The 14,361-nt window shown below is 32.6% G+C and overlaps 1 long non-coding RNA gene and 1 pseudogene across 1 annotated transcript; one reads left to right on the forward strand and one right to left on the reverse strand.

The window, feature by feature from the left end:
* Positions 1 to 337: 337 nt before the first annotated feature.
* On the forward strand, positions 338 to 13,733 carry LOC142627094 (putative RNA-dependent RNA polymerase 1; annotated as a pseudogene).
* LOC142627095 (uncharacterized) lies at positions 3,558 to 6,979 on the reverse strand. Its single transcript, XR_012842765.1, has 4 exons — positions 6,810 to 6,979; positions 6,660 to 6,697; positions 4,574 to 4,649; positions 3,558 to 3,790 (listed from the first exon to the last, which is right to left on the reverse strand). It is a non-coding gene; the product is annotated as an uncharacterized LOC142627095 (long non-coding RNA).
* Positions 13,734 to 14,361: the final 628 nt, after the last annotated feature.

Genomic DNA, 14,361 nt, shown 5'->3' on the forward strand with positions numbered 1-14,361 from the left:
GATATATCATATATTAACGTTTGATTCAGATTTTCTCTAACCTTGGTCTCTACGTTTCACAACAAAAGAATAAAAGTTAAAACAAAAAAACAACCTTTGACAATGTTCCACGGAAAGAAATCATATGCCGCCATGTGTCAATTACCTCTTAATGTCTACGTCAGCTTCATATATCACGACAGTTCACTGCTCTCTACTCTCTCTATATATAGTTTGATCATTAGCCTTTCTTCTTTCACCGCAACATATTTTCTCTACTTCTCTCTTTGCTTTGCTTTGCTTTTTCATAGTCTTCTTCAATAATCAACACCAGTTTCTGTGCTGTAGATAATATACCATGTATAATATAGCATTGCACTTTGGTTATCAGACTTCAAGGGAAAGTTTTTCTGTGCTCTGGAAACAGGAAAATGTTTTTGTCGAATTTGACTCGAAGAAGAGAAATTTGAACTTCCATTTCCCTTATCTTTCTGAAAAGTACAAGCTTGAAATCTCTTATGAGAACATTTGGCAGATTCAGCACCATCAACCACGTGGTCAAGCTAAAAAGTTTCTTCTCATTCAGGTTAGATAGTTTAAACATTAATTATAATTTTTCACAATTTTCTGCTCATGCACCATGCTTTTTTTGTAGTTAGTTAACATTCTAACAAATTATTTTTCTCTGCATTGTTAGTTACTTGGAGCTCCTCGGATTTATGTGGAAGATCAGACTCGTCATTGGGTCCGAGAAGTTGATTTCACTTCGTCGTGCCGCATTGGCCAATCTTCTGCTCTATGTTTGGAGGTTCCCCAGAAGGATCAGCTTCCAAAATTTCATGGTGATTTTGTCTCTTATAAGAAAAATGAAGGCCCTTTTGTTTTGAAGCGAGGTTCTACTCTCTCTTGCAGTTCAGGACTAGTCCCTATTGTGAATCTTCCAGAAGGCTTTGACTTGCCTTATAAAATCTTGTTCAAGATCAACTCTTTAATTCAGCATGGCTGTCTTCCTGGCCAAGCAATTGATGCTAATTTTTATCGGTTGGTCGATCCTAAGAGAATATCAATTGAGTATATAGAAAGTGCCTTGGACAAACTGTCTAATGTGAAAGAATGCTACTATGAACCTGTAAGCTAGGTGAAGGATCAGTACAAGAAATACGCCAATTCGAATCAACTTCCTAAACCTACTGCTAAGCCTTTAGATGATGGGTTTGTATACGTACACAGGGTTTTAATAACTCCATCTAAAGTATATTTCTGGGGCCCAGAGGTGAATCTCTCCAATCGTGTGTTACGCAAGTATCATAAGTATATTGATGACTTTCTTCGTGTTTCGTTTGTTGATGAGGACTTGGATAAACTGCACGCAACAGTTATATCATCTTGTGCATCTTCGGCAAAAGGGGAGAGGCGAACTAGCATTTATGATAGGATACTATCCATTTTACCAAATGGCATAGTTATCGGTGCTAAGAAGTTTGAATTTCTTGCCTTTTCTAACAGTCAATTACGAGAAAATTCTATTTGGATGTTTGTTTCAAGACCTGGTCTGACTGCAGCAGATATCAGAGACTGGATGGGTGATTTTCACGAGATTAGGAATGTGGCAAAATATGTTGCCAGATTGGGTCAATCTTTCAGCTCTTCAAGAGAAACAGTGAGCATTAGTAGGCAGGAAGTTGAAAATGTTCCTGATGTAGAAGTTGTAAGGAATGGAATCCCATACTGTTTCTCTGATGGTATAGGTAAGATATTTGCAGAATTGGCTAGAGAGGTGGCTGCAAAATGTGGGCTAGAAAATTATGTTCCATCTGCATTTGAAATTCGATATGGTGGGTAAAAAGGTGTTGTGGCTGTTGATCCAACTTCTTCAAAGAAGTTGTCATTGAGAAAGAGCATGTGTAAGTACAAATCAGAAAACATAAAACTAGATGTCTTGGAATGGAGTAGGTATCGACCTTGTTTTCTTAATCGTCAGATAATCACTCTTTTGTCTACCCTCGGAGTTAAGGATCGAGTTTTTGAAAAGAAGAAAAAGGAGGCAATAGGTCAACTAGATGCCTTGTTAATAGATCCGTTGAGCTCACAGGAAGCATTGGAATCGATATTCCTAGGAGAGACGAAAAAGGTTCTTAAGGAAATGCTTTTGTGTGGTTATCAGCCTGATGCTGAACCATTTCTTTCAATGATGCTACAAACACTTCGTGCATCTAAGTTGCTAGAATTACGACTCAAAAGTAGGATATTTATTCCAAATGGAAGATGTATGATGGGATGCCTAGATGAGACCAGGACATTGGAATATGGTGAAGTATTTGTCCAAATTTCTCACTCTAGTAGGCAGCTCTCTAATGGTTTCTCCGATATGTTTCGCACAAGCAACTCAAACCCAAACAATTTAATTTTTGAGGGTGAGGTAGTTGTTGCTAAAAGCCCATGTCTGCATCCGGGAGATGTGCGTGTTCTAAAGGCTGTTGATGTGCCGGATTTGCACCACCTGGTAGATTGTGTTGTTTTTCCCCAAAAGGGGAAAAGGTGATACTGTGATATTCCATACTAGATAGAATTTGACTTACAATCAGTATTTTTTTTTAATTTCCATTTGTTTTAATGAAAGACTGTCACATCATTTATTAATAAAATAAAATGTGGGGATTAAACTCACTATCACTTACTGTTGTATATTTAAAATAAAATGACATGTCTAATTAAAAATGTACTAGAGGTAAGTCAAACTCTAATAGATAATTCTAAGGCATGAAATCCTGTAATATTTGCACAGACAAATGCACATACATTTAGTGTTTATACATAATCCTATGCCAGCATCAACTTTATACACATTTTTGTATACCTTTACGTACTTACAAAGACATGCATATGTAAGATATATAATGATCCATTTGTACTTGTATGTTGCATGCATGGATATAATATGTATCTTATTTAAATAATTTGCAACATATTCTCCTCTAGTAGGTTACACTACAAGAAATTTGGTCTTTAGCGACGGCATATAGTCGTCGCTAATGCTTTAAATATCGTCGCTATTTATATTGGCGACGAAAAATGTCGTCGCTAATTTTCGTTAAACAAAAGTGGTAACAAAAAAGTTTTTTAGTGACGATATTAATGCCGTCGCAAATATAATACTATTAACGACGACAAAGTCGTCGCTAATAGTGACAATTGTTGTCATAAATAACTCGAGACCCTAAGACGAAATGTCGTCGCTACTAGCTCATTAGTAGTGACAAATTTTTTTATTGTCGCTATTAAATTATTATTAACGACGACATTTTTGTTGTCGCTAATATGTCATTACTAGCGATGACGCTTGCTGTCGTCACGTATAATGATATATAAGTGACCACAAACATGTCATCACTAAAAATCGCATATTAGCGATGATATTGTTTGTCGTCACTAATGATATGATAAAATATTAGTGATGACAATGTCGTCGCTAATACTATTTTACATTTTTTTTCTTTAAAATTTACATTTTGAAATTTACATGGGTACCTAATGAGAAATAATTATAAACCATAAACCACAATTCCACACATCACAAATTTTCAATCACAAATACTCATTTAAGCTTAACAATATTGGCTCAATCAGTAACTACTAATAAGGAAAAACAATACCCAAGTTCAATATCATATACATAATTCAAATTCAAATCTACCATCTCAAATACTAATCAAATAATAACAAATTCTTCAAGAAGATATACAACCAAACTTGCAATGAAATGTATCTCCCCTCAACATCATTAGTAGCCCAAGGCATGCGACATTTTAACCTGAAATAAAAAGAATAAACCAATGTAAAGGTCAACTAAAGTAGATGACAAAAATGCATACAAAATAGTTTTAACATCCAAATAAAATTTTTAACATTTTTATTTTTCAAAAATACCATAGCCGAGAAGATATGAAAACTTTATGTATTTAACAAAACTTAACTTGATTCAAAACTTAACTTAATCTTCATTCCAAAGATCTCCAATAGATTCATCATTACTAGATAAATCTTTTTCCTGATTTAAGCTTAAAACATCATCATCACTATATATTTCTTCTTCATGGTTGGAATTTGTATCCCATTCCTCCTTAGACAAGTCATCATTGATGAACATACTTTCATCAAGTTGTAAATATATATCATCAACAACTATTAAGGCCCCCAAATTTATTGTTGTCACATCATCTCTATGCAACAAAGTTGAGTCTTCATCATTTTCTTGTTGAATTGTTGCATTAACCCTAATACATTCACTTTCCCTGATATACCTCATCACTATTATCTTCTTCATTTTCTTTATGCATCCAACTTTATTTTATCCATTTTCATGTCCCTATCATAATTTCAACAAACCCTTTTTTACTTGAGATGAAGTGGGTCGATGAGTTAAACAAGTTCTCTAACAATTGAATTTAGTAAGTTATATTTTTCATCATTCAAGTATTATCAACAAGAAAGTTTACAGACATTAATTTTTCATGTTGTAACAATTAAAACAACTAACAAGATTATTAAAAAGATAAATGATAATTCATAGATGTAATAGAAGTGAATTACTTACCAAGTATAACCCAACTTTCCTCACAAGGTTGCTACTTCTTGTAAACTAGCCCGCTTAATAGGAATACCAGCAATAGCTTTGAGTTGAATACAAATCCATCAAATGAAAAAGTGGGACAAAATAAAGGATAGAGAACTCTATGGTTGCTCCAAGAACCCAACAGTGAGTTAAAAATATAACATTTTTTAAAAGAAAAATTAAAATAATAAATGATCAAATGACTAAGCAATGAGAAGTGAAAATGAATGAAAAAGTTTGGAAATTTTGGACCACAAGATTTTCAATTCAAACATACCCGTTATTTTTTTAAAAAAAATTACAAGGTAAAAAAGCCAATGCCAAGCATCATAAGAGCTCTTATAATAACTACTGAGTATCCCAACCCCAGCACATAAGTGGATTTCAAACAAATTTAAATAAAATTATATACTAGTTACTATACAATGCTCTAGTTAATTAATTTATTTGTGACTTTTGATTATATGTTACACATCTAGGAACAAAGTTGTAGCACCATAAAAATGACTTCTTTTATAGAATTAATACACGTAATAACAAAGTTTTAGCACCATGAAAATGATTTCTTTAATAAAATTAATTTTGAGAGAAACATGATCATACCAAATTGAGATAGTCAAGATGAAGGTTAACGGCAAGAATGAGATTTAGCTATAGCTGAAAAATGTTGCAAATGTCAATGCTAAGCTCTTATAATGTATAAATTTTGAGCTAATGATCCCCTGCAATATTAGTATGTCACTATTTTAGATCCTCATGTAAGTGTGAATTAATTAGGGGAATCAATATAAAAAGAGAATGTATCCAATTACATACCTTAATAGCGCACAAAACAATTGAAAGAGTACTGCCCATGTCAGCTTTGGAATGCTTTTCCTACCAAGAGTCAAACTATATATTTATAGGTGCATCATAGCACCATGGGTCCAGCCCACACCTTATCAAAGCTCTAAATGAGCTTGTCTTGCAAGCTTGTAGAAAAGTCAGCCTTCATTAAATGAGACATGACTTGAGGCGTGTGGGACACGTTGGTTTTTGGCTGAAGCAAACAAAGGCCACTCGGCCAGAGTGTGAGAAGAAACACACTGAGAGAGAGCTGAAGTATTGTGAGTTCCACAGAGTAAGCAGGAAACACAAAGAGATATTCAGCCATTTAAGGTGTAGTTCAAAGAAAGAAATAGAGATATATACAGTGAGAGTGTGAGAGAGTGAAAAAGAAAAATGTGACATTTTTCTTTGCTCAAGTTATACACACAAGGAAGATAAATTGGTAAAGTTCTCTTGGAGTTTTTGAGTGCTACAACCAGGGAGAGTTGGAGTATTAAGAGGAAGATTTGACTACTGATTTTGTGGTGAGATTGTATTTAATCCTTGAGATTTATTTGTTGCATATCTAATTTATTGTGGACTCAAGCTTAGCACAAACTTGAGAGTTGTAATTTTTATTTTACAATGGATATTTTTTAGAGTTGTCCCGTGATTTTTTCCTCTGCACTTGAGGATATTTCACGTAAAATTTGGTATTCTTTTGTGTATGTGTTTATGTAGTGCTTATTGAAATTTTTTTTTTGTTTCAGTAATATTACTATTGCTTGGTAGTCACTCATTTTAATTCACACATAGACATTGAGGGGATTTAGAAATTTTCCCCAACATTTACATTAAGGGTTTTAGATAGTACAAAGGCAGAACCTTTAGTCAAAAAATTGTGCATTTTTTATAAATAGTTATCAAATTCTAGAGTTTCTTGAAATTTCCACACAGTAATGAATACAAACACATTTTAAAGGACCCTGTCAAACAAATTTTTTTTTTTGGGCGCAATTGTCAAATATATAAGCAATTTTTTTTTTTTTCAGAGTCAATGAAATATATAAGCAGAAGGATTGTCTGGGTTTAGGTTGGAATGAAATGGTACCATAAGCATTAATTACCCAAAAAAAAAAAAAACCATCAGCAATTAAGGCATGTAGTACGGTAGCTAAATCCCAACTCCATCTTTGATTTATTATATTATATATTTATTAATTTAATTACAAAAACAAAACAAAAAAAAGAAAAGTCATACCTAGGTCCCACTGATTGGAGCAAACTTTAATATCAAATCTGTAAAAAAAATTGAAAAGCGAACCAACTCTACTAACATTAATACGAACAAGAAGAAAACGAAAAAAAAAAATCGAAAACACAAATGAGAGAAGAGAGAAAGAGACAATACCTGGAAAGCGGCTAAGAGATGGTCAAAGGCAGTGGATCTACAGGTTCTGCAAGTGTTAAAGAGATGGTCGGCGGCAGTAGGCCTATAGGTTCAACGGGTGTGTGAGAGGGATGGAGAGAGATGATAAGCGATAAGTGGTAATTGGGTACTGACTGAGAAAGAGTGGGAGATCATGGCTCATGGGACTTTAATCAGTTATTTATTTTTTATTTTTTTTATTTACATTTCATGAGTTATTGTGACAAAAAAACTATATCTATTGTGAGAGACTTTGGTTGCCTTTGTTAAAACACAATATTGTGACAACTATTGTGTTTCTTCACAATATAGTTTAATATTTTACTAATAAAGTTTTTGGTGGGATATAATAATTTATAAATTGACAAAATTGTCTAAACTAATAAATTTTATTTTACTCATGAGAATAATTTAAAATTTAAAAAATCAAGAAACTTCTAAAATACTCCAAAACCACTCAAATGAAAAAAATAATAATAATATCTTTGGAACAACCAAAATGACTAAAATGTACTTCAAATGTCCAAAATACCCCTAAAACCTTCAAAATGACCACAATACCCCCAATTTATTTTTAAATAACCAAAAAAACCCAAAATCACTAAAATGACCAAAATACCCTCAAAACTTCTAAAATGACCAAAATAACCGTGAAAATATAAAATGACCAAAATACCCCTAAACTTCTAAAATGACCAAAATACTCCTGAAACATAAAAAATAATCAAAATACCTCCGAAACCTCTAAAATAAGCAAAAATACAATGAAACTTCTAAACTACTCCAAAACTACTAAAATGACTAAAATACCCTCAGAACCACAAAAAATGACTAAAATGTATTGTGAATGCAAAAAATACTCCTAAAACCTCCAAAATGACCAAAATACTCTGGAAACAACTAGAATGACCAAAATGCACACAAAACTACTAGAATACCCCTAAACCTAAAAATTTACTAAAATAATCTTGAAACCTCTAAAATGACCAAAATACCCTAAAACCTCTAAAATGACAAAAATGCCCCTAAAACCTCTAAAATGAAAATTTTGGCCTTTTAAGAGTTTAAGGAGTATTTTGGCATTCTAGAAACTTTAGTAAGTTTTGGTCATTTTAGTAAATTTTGGTCATTTTAGATATTTCAGGGGTATTTGGGTCATTTTAAAGGTTTTGAGGTATTTTGGTCATTTTAAAGATTTCGAGAGTTTTTTTTTTTTTTTTTGGGTCAGTTTAGAGGTTTTAGGGTATTATTAGTTATTTTAGAGATTTCGCGGGTATTTTTAATCACTTTAGAGATATTGAGAGTATTTTGGTCATTTTAGAGGTTTGGGGGGTTTTGGGTCATTTAGATGTTTCGAGAGTACTTTGGTCATTCTAGTTGTTTTGGGAGTATTTTGATCATTTTAGAATATACTTACATAGCCTTGGGGGCATATGTCTCATGATATCTTACATGCATCAAGAATAAGACGTGTTTAGATTGATGGTTTTGATTTTAGAGGAAAAAACAAAAATAACTTTAGTTTGAAAACCATTTGAAGAACCCACAATTAGTAAGGGTTAATGTCAAGATAAATTGGAAATCTCATGTTTGATCCAAGGGAGCACCAACTAGTATCTTCCCTTTAAAAATGAATTTTTGAAAATTAGTATATTTTATGGAAAATATAATTTTAAAGGTAGTGTTATGAACTAATACTTTTGTCACTCCAATATGTGATTCAAGAGAAAACATAATTGTAAATGAAGTAATTTGGGGAACATAATTTCAATCGGATGGTTAAATTATGAGAACAAGGATAACTGAATCTTCATGGGGCCACATGGCATGTGATCGTCATGCTCCAATTCATATTCAAATCTTGATCATTGGATTTCAAGAGTATGGTGACATATTGGTGTTGGCGAAATTTGAGACCAATTGGATGGTCAGATTGAGAGAACAGAGCCATACAAGTATGCAACACATGTCCATCATGCGCCATAATTAGATCTAACATCTAATCGTTGGATTTGAAGAGTGTATTGAAAGGTTAATTCAAGTAAATAATGATCACAATCGAACGGTTGGATTTAGAGAAAGGTACGGTCAAAGTTTAGTTAAAGTTAGTCAAACGCAATCAAATCCAATCAAACTTAATAGATGGTCCTGATATCGTTGGAGATTTTGAGGGTATTTCGGTCATTTTAGAGGTTTGGAGATATTTGGGTCATTTTAGATGTTTCAAGAGTATTTTGGTCATTTTAGTTGTTTTGGGAGTATTTTGATTATTTTAAAATATACTTACCTAGCCTTGGGGGCATATGTCTCATGATATCTTACAAGCATCAAGAATAAGACACGTGTTTAGATATTGATGGTTTTGATTTTAGAGGAAAAACCCAAAATAACTTTATTTTGAAAACCCCACAATTAGTAAGGGTTAATGTCAAGATAAACTGAAAATCTCATGTTTGATCCTAGGGGAGCACCTACTAGTATCTTCCCTTTAAAAATGAATTTTTGAAAATTAGTATTTTTTATGGAAAATATAATTTTAAAGGTAGTACTTTGGACTAATACTTCTGTCACTTCCATATGTGATTCAAGGGAAAACATAACTTTAAAGGAAGTAATCTGGAGAACATAATTTTAATCGGATGGTCAAATTATGAGAACAAGGATAACTGAATCTTCATGGGGCCATATGGCATGTGACCATCATGCTCCAATTCATATTCAAATCTTGATCATTGTATTTCAAGATTATGGTGACATATTGGTGTTGGCGAAATTTGAGACCAATTGGATGGTCAGATTGAGAGAACAGAGCCATACAGGTACGCAACACATGTCTGTCATGCGCTATTATTAGATTTGGAATCTGACCGTTGGATTTGAAGAGTGTCATGAAAGATTAATTCTGGTAAATTATGGTCACAATCAAACGGTTGGATTTAGAGAAATGTGTGGTCAAAGTTTAGAACAAGGTCAAACTTGGTCAAACTTAATCGATGATCCCGAGACCGTTGGATTTGGTGAAACTAGGTTCAGTGGGAAGGTTTCCAGTGGATTATTGGGTATTGGAAAAGTTGTTAGAAAATATCAATGAAAAAATAATTTTACAAGATGATGAATATCTTGTTAACATTGACTTAGATAAAGTTGATTAGGCAAGACAATGAAAAAATTATTATTTTGGCTCATATATCATGTATTATCACTTCTGGTTTTAATCAATTGGAATATGTATGTTATAAATAATTTTAATTTGATTTATTTAGTTAGTTTTGGTAAATATTATTACATAATTAATTTTTGAATTGGTTATTAGTTGAATATTTTATGAATTTATAATGAATATACCTTTCATATATGTATATCTATAATATTTTTTATAATTTTATTAAGTATTTGTGTATCTTATGACACATGATATACAAAAAATCAAAAATTGATTCACGGTACGATTCACATTTTGATAACTATGGGTATTAGTCAGTATTTAGAGTGAAATTAGAACTTTCTCAATTTTTGTTATTTTTATCGATTTTGAGTTTCGAATGGGTGAAATTATGATTTGAGAGTATTTTGAAGCAACAAGCCCTCCCTAGTCTCTTTGTTTTTTTTTTTTTAACAAATTGGAGAGTTTTAAATTACTTTAGAGGTTTCAAGGTTATTTTGGTCATGGTATAAGTTTGGGGGTATTTTGGTCATTTTGATGAGGCTAGTGGTATTTTAATCATTTCAAATATTTTAAAGGAATTTATGTCATTTTAAAAATTTTAAGAGGCATTTTGGAGGATTTGATAAAAAAAAAAATCATATTATATCAAAATTATTTTGGCCACATATTAGTGACGATAATCTTTGTTGTCACTAAAAGATCTCTAATAGCGACGACCTAATTCGTTGCTAATATATAATCTGCTTCCCTCCATTAATTCCCTCCACTTTTTGAGAGTTAAAATTTTTCCCTCCAATATATTTTGGTAGATATATTTGCGACAACATGTTGTATCATTGCTAAAATGCGACTATCAGAGACGACAAATTATATCGTCGCTAATAGCCTTCTATTAGCGATGACCAATGTGTCATCGCTGATAAAGAGAGCATATATATAATATATTTACTATATATTTTTGGCCACATATCAGCGACGACACACAAGGTCATCACTAAAGTTGATTATTAGTGACGATAGATGTTGTCGTTAAAATAAATCTTATTTTAGCGACACAAATGTTGTCACTATAAAATTTATTGTCGTCGCTAAAAGTTTCCTTCCATTTTATAAAAGCAAATAAAATTCCCTCCATGATGTTAGCGACGACTTATTAGCGACTACCTTAGCATCGTCGCTACCATGCACTTATTAGCGATGACCATATATTATCGTCGCTAATGTGTGCCTAATAGTGACGACTTTTTGGTCGTCACTAAAACATTGGTCGCAAAAGGCCAAAATTCTTGTAGTGTTAATTACCATGATCATAGGTTGTCTGTCCAAATATAATATTAACCTCTGTGCAAGCGCGAGACTCTTTTATTTTTTGGATAAAGGTTAATAATTTACATCTATTATAATTTAAAATATATATATATATATATATATATGTATTTCAAACAAATAAAAAGGATAAAATTTTGAGATAAATAGTATTGTAATTTCTTTTTTGAACGTGAAAAGAGAAAAAAAATCTTAAATTTTAGAAATTCTCTTTTTGAATTCAAAATGAAATTTGTTATTTGACATTTATGATCCTATTTCTAAATAAAGTTACTTTTCATTAAAGAAGGCATTTTTGAATCACAAAAAAGTCCAGTTAAAAGAAGAAAATCCTCTTATATATAGTATAAATATAAATGTTGTTATCTTAACTTGATGTTAAGTTTGCAGACATACAATGTCCTTTTCACCACTTCTGGGATGGAAAAAATCTAACTTTTTTCCAATGCTCATCAAATAATTTTATATTGTACTTGCATACTAGGTTGTTGTGTTATTTGTCTTTATTTGTTCTCTTGCCTTGGCAAGACAACACCTAATTAAATAAATAAAAATAAAAAATAAAAAACTTTGGGAATACTCTACTCACTAACATTATTTGACCAATTGCATTAGACCTCATCCAAACGAATGCTCTAGGAGTGACTTGGATGGAGATCTGTACTTCGTTTGTTGGGACCCTGATCTTATTCCTCCTCGACAAATTCAACCGATGGAGTATATCGGAGCAAACACTAAGCCACTTGATCATGATGTTACAATAGAGGTAATCCCAATTTATATGTAGTAACAAGCCATGCATATTTTGAGCACACCACATTTTAATTTACCTCTGCAATTAATATATGCATAAAACTGCAATATAAAAGTAGGGTATAATAGATCTTTCTGAACAAATGTCTATTCATTTGCTTATAGCACTTGATGAGAAGACACCGTGTTTCCATCATCTAGCCTTTGCGATCTTGGATTTTCTATATGTTAAAAGACAATTAAGCATTTAGTTTATACGTGGCTGTGTATATTCTTGTGCATCTAATGAGCAGTCATTTACGAAACTGTTTCTGAACTTTTTTTATTTTAAGAGGGAAAAGTATTGTTTCCATACTCATAAACAATTATCTTTTCTGTTCATGTTATATTATTCGCCAATGCACTGTGTTCTTCAATAATATTAATATGAGCACAAAAGAATAAGCTATGTACATATCACATATTCTTGATTGAAACACTCTTTTTTGGATATTTAGGATCATTGAGAAAAGTCTGCAATAAATTTGTTTGATTTTGTTAAAGGCTCTGTCTTGCTATTCTGGAATTAGTTTGGAATCTAGAAATTCTAAGCAGAATTGCCTCATCATGATCAAATCTAGAAATCCCAGGCGTTGAGGTCATTCCAATTGTTCTTCTTGACATTTTGAGTGATAGCGAAATCTAGGCTGGAGTGAGTCATACTTAATGGTATTAATTCTCTCTACTAGGTAGTAATGCACCACACGTTCCACACTAATGCATTTAAAGATTGCATTGATTCCTCATATTTTCCATCCCATTTGTAGCAACATCCTTCTATACCTTATATAACAAAGCATGTCACCCTTATGCTACAGGAAGTTCAAGAGTATTTTGTCGACTACATACTCAACGACCGTTTGGGAATCATCGATAATGCCCACATTGTCTTTGCAGATAGTGAGCCCCGTAGGGCAATGAGTCCTGAATGTATTGAGCTTGCAAAACTACACTCAATTGCGGTTGACTCCCCAAAAAGTGGTGTTGTTGCCGAAATACCCCATCATCTGCGTGTTATGAAATATCCAGATTTCATGGAAAAGTCTGATAAACGCACCTACAAATCAGAACGTGTGATTGGAAAGCTTTTTCGAGAGGTGAAAGACCTTGCATCGCTCACAAGCCCAGTGACACCCTTCACCTCAGAAGTAGCAAAGCAGTGTTATGATGCTGACATGGAAGTAGACGGCTTCAAGGACTACATCAGTGATGCTTTCTATTACAAAAGGCAGTATGATCGCAAGATGTTGAGTTTGATGGATTATTATGGGATCGAAACTGAAGCTGAAATACTCAGTGGGCACATATTGACAATCTCAAAATCTTTTGAAAAGAGGAGGGATATGGAAGAGATTAATTATTCTGTAATGGCACTAAGAAATGAAGCTAGGAGCTGGTTCAACGAGGGAAGTGAGTCAGATTCTGACACTGATGTTGTCAATGCAAAAGCAAAAGCAAAAGCAAAAGCATCGGCTTGGTACCACGTTACATATCACCCCAGCTATTGGGGTCGCAGCAATGTGGGAATGGATGGAGCTCATTTCCTCAGTTTTCCTTGGTGTGTCTTTGACAAGCTTATCCAGATCAAGAAGGATAAAGCGAGTAACATAATTGCTTGAGACATGTTGGAATTGGAGCGTTAGTTATGTCATGAATTACGCTCGGATTGAGAAGTTTCGTATAAGATCCTAAGAATGTATTTAAGAAAATTGCATGTGTGACTACTATTTATCTTTGCTTATTGTTATTGGTATATGCTTGTTGATAAACTACATGTAAATGCTCCAGGCAGATGATTGGGGCTATAAATTATGTTATAATTCCTGTTGGAAAATATATGTATGATTTCTTATCATATTTCTCATTCTTTAATATTGTTAGTTCTCTGTTTTATTTTCTCATTGAGGTCAAACACAGACAAGAGATAGCTATCTTTCGCCTAAGATAGCATTACTTCAAATTGGAAAAGAAAATTGAAATAAGTAAATAATTTATAATTTCTTTCTCTCTGTTTTTTTTTGGTCAGTATAATCCTAGCATGTTTCATCTTTCGTTTCCTTTTTGTTATTTTTGATGAATGAATTGATCAATTCAAATTTTCTTTTCTTATTGATTCTTTTCCAATTGAGATGCATCACTCTATGAGTCTATATGTCTATATAATGGTCAGAGCCAGGGGGTGTAGTTCTTATTTATTATTTATTTTTTTTGATAAACAGCATACGCCTTACTTTCATTAAACAGAACCGA

The sequence above is a fragment of the Castanea sativa genome, chromosome 3 (genome assembly GCF_040712315.1).
Source record: "Castanea sativa cultivar Marrone di Chiusa Pesio chromosome 3, ASM4071231v1".
NCBI classification, from domain to species: Eukaryota; Viridiplantae; Streptophyta; class Magnoliopsida; order Fagales; family Fagaceae; genus Castanea; species Castanea sativa.